Here is a 14,660-nt window from a genome sequence, read left to right as displayed (position 1 = left end):
TGTTTTCTTTAGTCAGTATCAGTACAGTTACAATAAGTTGTCGTGGACATACCTACACTGAGGGAATATGACTGATTTTAGTATGCAGAAGATTATACAATTGGTTAAGGGAATTTTTTTTTAATTGACTTGGTTAAAGCTTAGTAGGTAAAAATAAAAGAATGAAAAGAGAGAAGAGACACCGAGGAGAACTACAGAAGAGAGAAGGAAAAGCATAATGGGAACATAAATGCATGCACTTAGGAGCTGGGCCTGAGCTCAGTTACAAAGAAACATAAAGACATATAAGAGAGAGAGGAAAAGAACAAAGCAATCAAGAAAGAAAGTACTTACCTGGAATAGGACTTCTTTGCACAAATGGGTTGATGCTGTGAAAATAAATTGGACACAAAGTATCAATTCTTAGAATACCAGATTGAATAATAAAATAAAGTAATAGACAAGAATAGTGCATAGAATTTGATTAGTAATTTACTTGTCTGACTCTTTTTTTTTTTTTTTTTTTTTTCCCCAAAGGTCCATGATCATTTGACTTCTGCTTTATCAAACAGAATTTCTAAAATAAATATGTGGGCAGCACTTTGATCTTTTCATCACACTGGAAGGAGTCAGGAACAACTGGGCCCACTTCCATACTCTAAATGTAAGTGCAACAACTTGATACGTCTGAATAGTGCTAAGCACGCTCTAAAGTCGGGAATCGCTGATTATATCAAAATCGCTGATGAATACCAACTATATTCCCCCAATCTACATGTTTCTATTAAGACGCAAGTTATTGACCGTCATAATAGGCTTCATTGTTCAGTAAAGGTTCTCTTTATTGCTCTGCCTTACTTTTAATCATAGGTCAATTTTAAATAACTTTTTTTTATCAATTTTTGTTGCTGCGTGTACCATCCCCATTAAAAGTTCATAAATTTTGTCATATTGCATCAAGGTTTCAAAGTTCCTTAATTGAAACTTATCTTATCTAAGATGAAGAGGTGTTCTTTGCCCATCCAGCTGATAAATTATGAACTTTTAATGGTGGTGGTACACGCAGTAACAAAAATTGATGAAAGAAGTTATTTAAAATTGACCTATGATTAAAAGTAAGGCAGAGCAATAAAGAGAACCTTTACTGAACAATGAAGCCTATTATGACGGTCAATAACTTGCGTCTTAATAGAAACATGTAGATTGGGGGAATATAGTTGGTATTCATCAGCGAGTGCAACAACTTGATCCATGTATTTAACATATCTAGTTTATACTGTATGACAGGGCTTTGCCAGCCACTAATATTTTCCCCATGTGTATGTTTCCAGCTATGGGCAGTGGGAGGAGGTTTTTTATTTTATATCTGGATTCTTCCCCTAACTATAGCTCCTACTTTCTGGGTGAAAGTCTTCAGTGGAGTATAATGTTCCCAGGAGCTTGCTCAGAGGAAGGAAGGAGTGAGAGGAGAGACTGAGATTCTTCCAGTCTCAACAGAAGAGAAGGATTTATTGGTGGACTTTCACTCAAAGTACTTACTTTTTATCCTAGTGATTAGATTATTTTTGAGATTTTTCCATCTGCCCAATCTAAAAGGAAGGGCACACCCCTGGTGTTCCAGAGGATTGGGTCAAGATTTGTTTTGCCTGAGTGAGTAGGAAAAGCAAGGGTGAAGAGAGAGAGAGATCCTTTTGAGAAAAATAATTAAAACCCTCAACACTCTAGCTATCCTACCCTCACTGGGGAAGGATATCTTATCAATGGTGTTATGATTGGTGGCTCGTGGGATTGATCCCGCGAGCCATTTTTCTCATCCCTGATGCCACTGGAGCTCTTCCATGGCTGGATCGCTGCTCAGTATCATAATGTCTGCTCCACAGGGCTCTCTTTCTGCCTGACTACCATGGCTCCCGGCCTCTCTTTGGCATGTGTGCACCCAATATTCCTGCACTTAAAGGGACAGTGGCGGGAAAATCTCTCTCTCTTTCTCTCCCTCTTATTCTCTTTCTCTCTCTCACACACACGCTTCCAGACATATTCTCTCTCTCTCTCTCTCTCTCTCTCTCGCCTCTGGTCTGCCTCTTCGTGGGTCACCATGGGATGGGCTCCATTGTGCCCTGATCTTCTTGGGTCACTGCGAGGTGGAATACATGGCAGTTCTGCTGCCAGGTCTTTTTCTTCGTGGGTCACCACGAATTAGGATCCATGGCAGTCCTGCCCTAAATGCTGCTCCTCTTTTGCACATGGCTGATACTTCTACTCCGCCTACCTGCGTGGTTCCGACAACATTTTTCTTCTGGGGCCATGCAGGCAAGAAGGAGGAGCACCTGAAATTTGGAAGTGACTTTTTTTTTTTTTTCTTCTAAAGGCTGTGGTGGGATGAACTCCACCATGACCCTGCCGATCTTTCTGCTGTGTGCGGCTGGCAAACAGCACAGAAGTAGCACACTTCCCTGCTGAGCCACCACTGGGATGAGGACCACTGGTGGCTGCCTGGGCTTCCTTGTTGGCCATCAGGGCCTCACTATGACCGACCCTACCCCCGACCCAGTACGCCACTGCCTAGTCCCAGTTTGCCTCTTCTTTGGAGACACATATCCACGCACAGGCCTTCCCGGATATAATTGTCGCTGGGAACTTCATCAATTACTAATTTATCCCCTCAAGAGGGTAACTATCCTCCACTACTAAAAAGTGCAATTGTGAAACCAATTTTAGAAAAATCAATGCTTGATCCCCTAGAATTTAATAACTTTTTAGCAAAAATCACAGAGAAAATAGTGCAAAAATAACTCTCAGAACACCTGGAAAATAATATCTTATATCCCACTCAGTTTGATTTCACAAAGCACTACAGTACAGAGCCCTTTTACTTGCTTTAAACGATATGATTTTAAGAGGTTTTGATAATGGACAAAATTATGTTAATGCTGCTAGACTTGTCAGCAGCATTTGATACGGTAAACCATTCCATCCTTCTAAATAGACTTAGAGAAATCGGGATAACAGAACATACACATAAATGGTTTGAATCATATATTACTAATCAGTTCTTTCAGATAAAAATTAATAACACCATTTCTGAAAAAATTAAATTAGATACAAGAGTCCTACAGGGCTCCTCATTATCAGCTACTCTTTTTAATGTATATATGATCCCTATCTGCCATTTTCTCAGTGGGCTTGGTCTCACGCACAATGTTTATGCTGATGTGCAAATTCTTATATCTATAACTAATTCAATAGATGAAACTCTTAAACTGACAGCGATGTATCTAGCAATGATTAAAAAGCTATTAAATAATATGAAATTGTTTTCTCAACATTTAGACTCAAATTAAATTCTTAGATCGGACAACCAGCAATAACAATAACAAACGCTCATTTTTCACATTAGAAGACAAGACGAATATTGAAATTAGATGTAATGCACGAAATTTAGGGGTGATAATTGACTCTGAACTCAGTCTAAATAAACAAATCAATTTGAAACTGTTATGGTTTCAAGGTGTTTGAGTGGATTCTTAGGTACTGTGGGAGATGACCACGCCCACGGGGAGGGGCCCCTTGGGGAGCCACAGTACTGGGCTAGACTCAGGACGCACAAACACAGTTTTGTCTTTTATTGCACCTCTGATGTATATCACCAGAGGTGGCAGTAGTGAGGTGATCCAGAGGTAGCAGTCCAGGAACCCTCGGCAGAGGGAATCCATCTCACCAAGATGGTATAGGGATATCCAGGTGTAGGTTTCCCAGCACGGCAAAGCTGTAGATGAGACAGACTGAGAATTAGATTACTCGCTAGATGGTAGCTGTAAGGTTGATGATTCCACCAAGCAGAAGTAGATGGTAACAGGCACTGAGGCAGGGAGAGCAGGCCCTCAAGGAGAGAGTACCTGATCCCAGTGAGGCACCTGAAAGAAAGCAGAGGGCCCCCGAGGAGCTGGTACCCAAGTTAGAGTATACCCCGAAGGGCAGAGAGGGCTTTCAGTGGCAGCAAGGAAGTGGCAGAGTAGCTTAGACCAGACGAGTCCAATCCTAAATTCAATCCTTGCTAACTCAACGAGCTAGCAAACAAGCATAGGCTAAATACCTGGATGGCGTGATGTCACTCGAAGGAGGACACCCCTGAGGTTCCCGCCATGACATGGATAAAGACATGGGAGGCCCTTAGAAACATGGATTGAGGCTTTGCCATAGCCGATCCGGGGATGCTGGAGGACGTGGCTTGCAGACGCGGCGCAGCCATCTTCCCAAGGTTAGCGGGGAGAGCAGAGAAAAAGGTGAGGCACAAAGGTCTTATCATAAGTTACAAACTCTTAAATGGATAAAACCCTTACTGGACCAAAATAACTTCAGAACAGTTCTTAAAGTTTTACTGTTCTCCAGTATTGATTATTGCAATGCTCTATTCTTAGGATTACCAAAAAGCATGATTCAACCACTACAAGTTCTTCAAAACACAGCAGCACATTTATTAACCAAAAATATGATCATATCACACCAGTTCTGATTGTGCTACATTGGCTTCCCATACAATATCTTATAGAATACAAAACCTTCTATATACTATACAGAACAATATATGGTGAAGGCACTGAATGGCTTAATGCCTCCATCAGATTACGTAGCCCCCAAAGAAATCTAAGGTCAAGTAATAAAGCTCTCCTATCCATTCCTTCAGTTAAATCAGCACAGTTAATGCAGGTCAGGCTATATCTATCACAGGACCAAAGATATGGAATGAACTTCCTGAAAATATCAGATTGCAGCAGAATGATAAAATGCTTAAAAAAGATCTAAAAACATGGCTTTTCCCACAAAGCCTATGAGGAATACAATCAGCAGAAGCAGATGGTTTATCCAGCTACAACTTTGTTTAGGATTAGGTTTTATTGTCCTGCCTTTCCTCAGTTTTTTAACTATTTATTTATTTTTATATTTGTTGCATTGTTATATTTAACTATTTCTACAAATATGCTTTTTATGTTATTTGTGATTTGAAGTGTAACTTATAGTTAAGAATTGTTTTACGTTTTCTTGACTTTTACAGTATTGCTTTGTTTTTTTATAACACTGTAAACCATTGTGATTGAACCTCTCTAAACAGTATATAACATTTTATAAATAAATAAATACAAATAAACACAAAGTCCCGATGGAGCAGATGAAAACTGCACTCACTGTATCATCAGTCTCAGGGGAATCCTTGCCTGTTTGAGTTACCAGGACCACCTCGCAGCACCAGATGCAAACTGGCCTGCTCCATCAGGAGTAGATTAGCCTCTATGTTCTGCCTGAGGATGTCAATGAGGTCATCTTGGGCCTGCCTTGGCTGGTGCAACACTGCCCCCATCTTGACTGAGGAACCTTGCAGATTGCCATATGGAGCGCCTCTTGCTGTGAGCAATTATTCTCTAGGATCTAGTCTGCCACCCTCCCAGTCTGAGTGGCTGTTCCAAACCTACCTGGGCTGCTTTTGCAATACCATGACTTTAGCAGTAAGTAAGCTGAGACCTTTTCTCCACATTGTACCTATGATTGTTTCATCAACCCCCTGCCAGTAAAGACTCTGCCCCTGAGACTGAGGCATGACCTACTACATCTGTGAAAATCTGAACAGGGGCATCATTCGCCCATTGTTTTCCCTGCTGGGGCCAGATTTTCTTTGGGGGGGAAAAAAGGATGGGTCACTTGTATTGACAACTGTGGGCTCAATGTCATTACAAAACAAAATTGCATCCCCTTGCCACTCATCACAGAGCTGTGGACTACCTTAGGGGGCATATAACCTGATCAGGGTCATGGAAGGTGATGAGTGGAAGACTGCCTTCAATATCCGAGATGGACTACAAACATTTGGTATTGTCCCTTGGCTTGTGCAATGCCCCCATGGTTTTCCAGTTCATGGTTAATGAGATTTTTCAGGACCTTCTCCACTCCAATGTGGTTGTGTACCTTGATATTCTTATCTTCTCCAAAACCTTGTATCAGCAGCAGCAACATGTGAAACAAGTTCTCAAATGACTTCAGGAGCACCAGCTGTCTGCAAAATTAGAAAAATGACCTTTTGAGCAGCAAGAGCTGCCATTCTTAGGATACGTTAACTCCCAAGCTGGTCTCCAAATGGATCCAGACAAACTAAAGCTATCCTGGACTGGTCTCAGTCAATTGTCTCGAGGCTCTGCAGTGGTTCCTTGGATTCGCAAAATATTATTGATAGTTTATCCATGGCTACTCTTCTCTGGCCATACTGCTTACAGCCCTTACTAAAAAGGACACTAATCTGGAACTGGGATGACTTGGCTGTCCAGGCATTCGAAAGACTGAAACAGGCATTTAATTGGAATCCTTGCCTATATCACCCGGACCTTGCCGCCCTTTTGTACTGGAGGTAGATGTCCCTGTCCTCTGAGTGAGGACTGAACTCTTACAGCACAACAACCAGGAAACTCTGGTAACATGTTCCTACTGCTCCAATAAGTTTTCTCCAGCTGAAAGCTACACTATTGGGGACTGCGAGTTATTGGCTATCAAACTAGCACTTGAAGAATGGCGGTACTTACTGAAGAATGTCAGACATCTGGTGACCATCTACACTGAGCATAAAAATCTAGAGTACCTGACGCAGGTCTAGCAGCTAAATCCTTGACAGGCTCAGTGGACTTAGTTATAGCACCCAGTGGAGAAAAACCAATGGGCTGAAGCTTGTAAGAACATAAGAAATGCCATACTGGGTCAGACCAAGGGTCCATCAAGCCCAGTAACCTGTTTCCAACAGTGGCCAATGCAAGTCACAAGTACCTGGAAAGTACCCAAATATTAAATAGTAGGGATGTGAATCGGGCTTCGGACGATTGAAAATATCGTCAATATTTTCAAAATCGTCAGAAATCGGGGGCTCCCCAAAATGATAGGAAAACCCCACGATATTGATCGTGGGGGTTCTCTTATCATTTTGGGGGAGGGTGGGAAAAATGGCACACAAAAATAACCCCTAAACCCACTCCGACCCTTTTAAAACTAATCCCTTTGCTTCCCCCACCCTCCCGACCCCCCCCCCAAAAAAAAAAAACATTTTACAGGTACCTGGTGGTTCAGTGGGGGTCCCGGGAGCGATCTCCCATTCCCGGGCCGTCGGCTGCCACTAATCAAAATGGCGCCGATGGCCCTTTGCCCTTACCATGTGACAGGGTATCCGTGCTATTGGCCGGCCCCTGTCACATGGTAGGAGCACTGGATGGCCCACGCCATTTTTAAAGATGGCGCCGGCCATCCAGTGCTCCCTCCATGTGACAGGGGCCGGCCAATGGCACGGATACCCTGTCACATGGTAAGGGCAAAGGCCATCGGCGCCATTTTTATTAGTGGCAGCCGGCGGCCCGAGAGCGGGAGATCGCTCCCGGGACCCCCACTGGACCACCAGGTACCTGTAAAATGTTTTTTGGGGGGTTGGGAGGGTGGGGAAGCAAAGGGATTAGTTTTAAAGGGTCGGGGTGGGTTTTTTGTTTATTGGCTCGGGCACAGCCGATAAACAAAACCGCGATCAGGCCCAATGAAAAAAAAACCCACATGTGAATCGGAACCGGAATCCGAACCGATTCCGGTTTTGATTCACATCTCTATTAAATAGATCTCAAGCTACTCTTTCTTATTGATAGGAGTTTATGGATGTTTCCTCTAGAAACTTATCCAAACCTTTTTTTTAAACTCAGTTATACTAACTGTTGTAACCACATCCTCTAGCAATGAGTTCTAGAGCTTAACCATGCACTGAGTGAGAGAATTTTTTTTATTTGTTTTAAATAAGCAACTTGCTAATTTCATGGAGTGCCCTTTAATCCTTCTATTATCTGAGAGAGTAAACCAATTTACATTATCTTGTTCATGTCCTTTCATGATTTTGTAGACCTCTATCATATCCCACCTTGGTTGTCTCTTCTCTAAACTGAACAGCCCTAACCTCTTTAGCCTTTCCTCATAGGGGAGCCATTCCATGCCCCTTATCATTTTGGTGGCTCTTCTCTGTGCTTTTTCCAGTGCACATAGTATTCAAGGTGAGGTCTTATCATGGAGGTATACAGAGGCATTGACATCCACCGTTTAATTTGCCATCCCTTTCCTAATAATTCCTAACCTTTTATTTGCTTTTTTGATTATCAGAGAATACTGAGCCAATGATTTCAGTATATTATCCACTATGATGCCTAGATCTCTTTCCTAATAATTCCTAACCTTTTATTTGCTTTTTTGATTATCAGAGAATACTGAGCCAATGATTTCAGTATATTATCCACTATGATGCCTAGATCTCTTTCCTGGGTGATAACTGATAAGATAGAGCCTAACATTGTGTAACTACAGCAAGGGTTATTTTTCCCTATATGCATCACCTTTCACTTGTCCATATTAAATTTCATCTGCCATTTGGAAGCTAAAACTTCTTGTCTCGTAAGGTCGTACTGCAATTTATCACAATCCGCTTGGGATTTAAATACTCTTCATAATTTTGTATCATCTGAAAATTTGATAATCTCACTTGTCATACCCTTTTCCAGATCATTTAATAATATATTAAAAAGCACGGGTCGAAGTTCAGATCCCTGAGGCACTCCACTTCCTTTTTACTACTGTGAAAACAGATAATTTAATCCTGCTCTGTTTCCTGTCTTTTAACAAGTTTGAAATCCACAAAAGGACATCGCCTCCTATACCATGACTTTTTAGTTTTTTAGTAGCCTTTGATGGGGAATTTTGTTGAATGTCTTCTGAAAATCCAAATACACCACATCTACCGGTTCACCTTTGTCCACTGTTTCAAAAAATTGTCCATGAGTCTCAGCTAGTGGGTCATCCGGGGGTCATCATGAAGTGGTATGTAGCTTCTTGCCCAGTGTGTGCAGCAAACAAGAGTTCTTGGGCTTGACCTTGAGGGCGGTTACAGCCACTGCTGCCCCCTCCCCTTCCCCCCCAAGGAACCTTGGCCCACTTGGCCACTGATTTCATCACTAACCTTCCCCTCTCTAGTGGTAACACCACAATCTGCGTGGTAGTGGATCGCTTTTCTAAAATGGCCTATTTCATATTCCTTCCTGACTTCTCTCAGCACCTGAGTTGGTTCAATTCATCATACCTTTCACCTACATGGATTTCCGGCCCATGTACTGTTAGATTGCGGAGTTCAGTTTACAGCGTACTAATGGAAGAATTTATGCCAGAACTTCAGCATTATGTTGAATTTCTTTTCGGCCCATCACTCCCAGAGTCATGGCAAACCAAATGGTGAAACTAAGGCTTTCCTCTGGTCATAAGCAGCACCAGGATAACTGGATCTTTCTCCTACCCTGGGCAGAGGTTTTCCCAATAACCGTGTGAACAGCTCCAATGGATCCACTCCCTTCTTCATTGTTTTCAGCTGTTACCTCAAATGCCTATACCCTTTTCACCTGACTGTCGTGCAGCCAACAGGATGAGCCATGTCCTGTGGCAAACACACCACTTATTGGAAAAACCTCAGCCCGTTCTAAGACTAGGTGGATAAAATGTCACTGGTAGTTGAACTCTGGCCTTGTGAATTGGTCTGGCTCAGTACCCAGAAACTGACTCTGTATGCCATCTCTTAGGTTTGGGGGTCTTTTCCTCATGGCTTGTTGTTTATTTATTTATTTATTTAAAGTTTTTGTATACCGACATTCGTTAGGAGATACATCACATCGGTTTGCATGGAACAAAAAATAGCCAACGGGGCTTTACATTGAACTGATAAGAGAACTGGGTAGGGGAGAGGGGGGGTGGGGGGAACAAAGGTAATGTTAGGTTAGGAGTGTGGCCTGCAAACTGGAAGTTGCCTCCCACACTCTATATACATGTTTCCCATTTCTCTCTTGAAGGCTAAAATACTATCCTGGACATTTTGAGACTTCCTCTCAGACTGGGTCAGACCAAGGGTCCATCAAGCCCAGCATCCTGTTTCCAACAGTGGCCAATCCAGGCCATAAGTACCTGGCAAGTACCCAAAAACTATCCCATGCTTCTGTTGCTAGTAATAGCAGTGGCTATTTTCTAAGTCAACTTTAATAGCAGGTAATGGACTTCTCCTCCAAGAACTTATCTAATCCTTTTTTAAACCCAGCTACACTAACTGCCCTAAACACATCCCCTGGCAACAAATTCCAGATTTTAATTGTACGTTGAGTGAAAAAGATGTCTTTTGGATATCTTTGACCAGATCTCTGTCTAGTTCTTCCATTTGAGTTGGAGGCCTGTAGACCACAACAGTAAAAATGGATGTACCATCTAATTTTTTTTTTTGTAGGATGGCCCATAATGCTGCTTTTCTACCCAAGTTTCTTGCAGTTTAATTGCCTGAATATTTTTTGACACATAGAGCTGTTCTTCCCTTTTTCCTGTCCACTCTGTACTTCCTTAAGTTATAGCCTGGTAATGCCATATCCCAATCATGCGAATCAATGAACCATGTCTCCGTAACCATGTCAAACCTCCTGCTTCCTCCTGACACATCCCCACAACACTGGTGTCTGACTCAACTTACTTCCTCCAGACTTGTCCCCATCCCCAAAACTGGAGTTTGACTTGGCTTACTTCATCCTGACACTTCCTTAACAACTCTGGGTCTTCAATCCTCCTGCTTCCTCCTGCCATGTCCCCCAACAACACTGGGACCTGACACTATAGAAGTCTGATAGCACATTCAGTAGCAGTTTTTTTACTGCCATACCCCAACAGCACAAGGGCCTGGCAGCACATCTATCACCATCTTATACTGCCATATAACTCACATATCCTCAGGGGTTTGATACATCCTTTGCCTGCCTGCCTTGTTTAAAGCACAACTGCAGGGCCATGACTCTGCTGAGTTCCTCTGCATGCTTGTGCCACCACTGAGGCATGATTCTGCTGTATTCCTCTGCGTTCTTTCTCCAAATGTCACCTCTGATGCATGATACTTCTGACTTCTCCTGCCTGCTTCATCCAAAACTGTTGAGGAGAAGTAGGTGGGGAAGAAAGTGGAGTCATGCCTGTGTTTTGCCAAACACTCCCATTGAGTATAATCCCACTGACCTTGCCTGCCTCTTTTGCTCTAAACATTTGTTGAGGCGAAGCAGGCAGGGGGAGGTCGGTGAAATAAGGCCTCGGTGGTGTCTGCCAAACACCTCTGGGGCAAGACTCCTCTGAGATAATTTGCCTCCTTTTCCCAAAATGCAATCTCTTGAGAGGCATAATTTCGCTGAGTTCCTCTGGCTTCTTTTACCCAAATGCATCCTCCAAGGGATGACTTTTCGGAGTTCCTTTGCTTCCTTTCCTCCATATGCCACCACCGAGGCATGAGTCTACTGACCTCCTTTGCCTGCTTCTCTCCAAACAGTTGTTGAGGTGATGCAGGCAGTGGAGCTCAATGGAATCGGGCTTTAGTGGTAGTGGTTTTCAAACACCAGTGAGGCATGACTCTACTGAGATCTTCTGTCCTTTAAATACCACCACTGAAGAAGAACTTATCCATTATCAGTCTGTCTTGCTCCAACCCTAATCACTGAAGTCTGTAACCTTTCCACTGAGGCCTGTCACTTACAGCTAAGGCATGACATTTTGAAACCCTAACCGCTGAAGCCTGATACTTCCAGCTGCAGCATACCATACTCCACAATATCCAGTCAGGCCTGACGTATCCTGCATAAGCCTGTTTTGCTCCAGCCATAAACCCTAGGAACTGGCACTTTCAGTGTCAGCATATCATCCTCCAACCATATCAAAACAGTCTTAGCAAGGCTCAGGATCCTTAGTTATTTCCAATAAACTTTGCAGTCCCTAGAAATACTATATTTTCTACTTGTAAATGTATCTCTCAAATACTACATGAACCTAAAACTGCCAAGAGCACAGCTTTCTGGCTCTTCTGCTCCTACCAATTTTTTTTACAATTTGTTAACAGATACCATTTCTGCTGCTGCTGCTCCAAACCATTCTTGCCACATTACGGTGCTCACTTGTTCGGCTGCTCTGTGAATGTGTAAGAATAGGCAAACACCTTTGGGGGTATTAGATGGATACCCTTCTCGCTGCATTGCTCTGCTCCTACCTTTCAAGATCTTAAGATATACCAGCACCACTGCTGCCACTGCCATTCCAAGCGGGTCTTGGTACCTGAGGATGCTTCTTTCCTACAGCTGTATTCAAGCTTCCTGCCAAATGCCACCAAACAACAACCAAATATAGTATTTGCCCACTTATTGTCATGCCCTAGCCATTCATTGCATTGTAAACTTACTGAAACACTCCTCATGATTTTAATACCATTCTTCGTCTTTGGTACTCACCTTCTTGCCATCTCTTGCTCTTGCCATGGCTATCCATTCTTTGTCACACTTGTGACACTGCTCCATAAACCATAGATGATTTCATGGTCCACTAGAAGTTCCACTGTACTGCACTCTTGGGTACCTACCTACTACCTACCTATGATGTGTGTGGCTTACTCTGACATAAACACATCCTACTGGACTGGTGGATCAGTCAGATGCAGCCAAACTTAGACAGGTTGTCTGTGTGCTCCAACGGTCGAACTGTTTTACATCTATTCATTGCAGAATGGCGTGTTTGAGTAGATGAAGTTAAATTGGTACCAAGAAATTTTATATACGTTTTTGCTGGAGAATGAAGTTATCTGTGGAGATCCAATAATGGGAGGCTTTCTGAAATAACATTGAGCAACACTATGGGCTAGATTTTAAAAGCCCTGCGCATGTAAATCCTCATGGATTTACGCGTGCCTATTTTGCATAGGCTGCTGGCGCGCGCAAAGCCCCGGGACGCGCGTAAGTCCCGGGGCTTCGTAAAAGGGGCGGGGGGGCGTGTCCGGGATCAGGGGACGGGCGGGTCCGGGGGCGTGGTGATGGTTCAAGGGCGGGCCGGGAGGGCGGTCCCAAGTCCCCCGGCACTGCGGCCTGTGCCGGGGGATGCGAGGCGGCGTGCGCAAGTTACGCCTGCTTCAAGCAGGCATAACTTGCCCAACAAAGGTAGGGGGGGGGATTTAGGTAGGGCCGGGGGGTGGGTTAGGTAGGGGAAGGGAGGGGAAGGTGGGGGAGGGAACGGAGGCAGGCTGCGCAGCTCGGCGTGAGCAGGTTGCCGATTTTGCGCAGCCTTGTGCGCGCCGACCCCGGATTTTATAAGATACGCGTGGCTATGCGCGTATCTTATAAAATCCGGCGTACTTTTTAAAGATCTACCTCTGTGTCTCAATAGAGATTACTTTATAGCATTTGTGCACCTTTCGATGGTTCTGTAGGAGAGTATCAGTTTCCCCTGAAGAAGCCCTTTTTGAGGACAAAACAGAATTCTTTGTTGGAGGGTCTATGATGAAGAATTGGATAAGAGAAATATGAGAAGTCAGGTTCTATGTTGCAGAAGTTGTATGAAGAATAGGATTAGACTGTTATAATAGTGCTTGAACTGAGAATAAGAACCATACATTCTAACTGACTTGGTAGTTTTGGAAAATTAAAAGAACATTAGAAGTATTGTATTAAGAATCTTTTGAATGTATTTCACATTGAGTTGTGGATTTGTTGTATTCTAGGGAAGTATGGGAGTATGATTGAGAAGTGAGTGATTAAGTAGTATATTTAATGTTTGTCTGGCGAATTATCATATTTTACATGTCATATGAAGTAATTTTGTGTATATAATTTAAGATTTTGTTAAATGGTAATGAGTTTTGTATATTAAATTTAAAATTATGTATTGTATGTATATTTTCTCTCTTCTTAATGTTAGGGAGGTTCATTTCCTTTTGTGTTGATATTTGCCAGGGGAATGACTGGCATCTCCCATGCCTTTCTGCCTTAATGCTATGCCCTTCAACATATACCTTTGGATCCTTGTGCCTCTCAGCCTTGCTGCCATGCACAGATTTTATACCTTGATATTCTTAACTTCTTTCTGCCTGTACCTTCCTGGCATACTCCAGCTCTTACACTTTGAGGATTTCTTGCCAATCTGGGGTGCTGCTGTGCACCTCACATGCTTTTGAAATCTTGATACCACTCTTTCTGAATCTTGGTCCCTTTATGTGTACCTTGGGATCTTTTTCTGCCACATTTTTTGTTTCTTTCCACCTTCAAGGTGCCTTAGGGTCCCAATGCCACTTTTGGTGCCACTTTGCTTCTCGTAATGCCATCAACTATTTATGACACTATTGCTGGGTTGCCATCATCTTTTTAAACCTTTTCTAGAGCCTATAATAGTCTGTAATATTTCACCCATAGCTTTTAATGGAAAATGAATGCAACTAATAAAACAAATAAATATATTTTTATTTTTTGTATTGAAACTAATGAAATGAATATGGGTTCCAAAGAACCGAATGAATGAACCAAAATATATATTTTTTTGTTTTGCACTTCCCTATTCAGGCGCACGACAAGTTCAAAACCCTAACTTTAATTCACAAGGCATTGAGCAGGAATGCCCACAATTTTGTAATATTTCATTAAAAATATACTAACTCATCTATATTTACGCTCTTTTGGTAAATACTGGATGTTCCTTCCATTAATTTGGTGCATTTGGCAGAAACCTGGGTTTTCTATAGCTGTTCTTAGGAACATGATTCCTAAGAATCTATCGGGTAGATTTTCAAACAGCGCAATTTGGCGTACTTTTGT

General features: G+C 42.7%; 1 protein-coding gene across 5 annotated transcripts in view; it reads left to right on the top strand.

Moving 5' to 3' along the window:
- The window catches only part of ST6GAL1 (ST6 beta-galactoside alpha-2,6-sialyltransferase 1), a 239,412-nt gene that overhangs the window by 40,570 nt on the left and 184,182 nt on the right, over positions 1-14,660 (top strand). For all 5 annotated transcript variants that reach the window (XM_029615815.1, XM_029615814.1, XM_029615810.1 and 2 more), the window contains exon 2: positions 517-643. The gene's annotated coding sequence lies outside the window, so the exon portion shown is untranslated. The remainder of the gene's footprint in view (positions 1-516; positions 644-14,660) is intronic.

This window comes from Rhinatrema bivittatum, chromosome 9 (assembly GCF_901001135.1).
Source record: "Rhinatrema bivittatum chromosome 9, aRhiBiv1.1, whole genome shotgun sequence".
NCBI lineage: Eukaryota > Metazoa > Chordata > Amphibia > Gymnophiona > Rhinatrematidae > Rhinatrema > Rhinatrema bivittatum.
The sequence above is the reverse complement of the archived record's forward strand: the minus strand, read 5'-3'. Positions and strand labels throughout refer to the sequence as shown.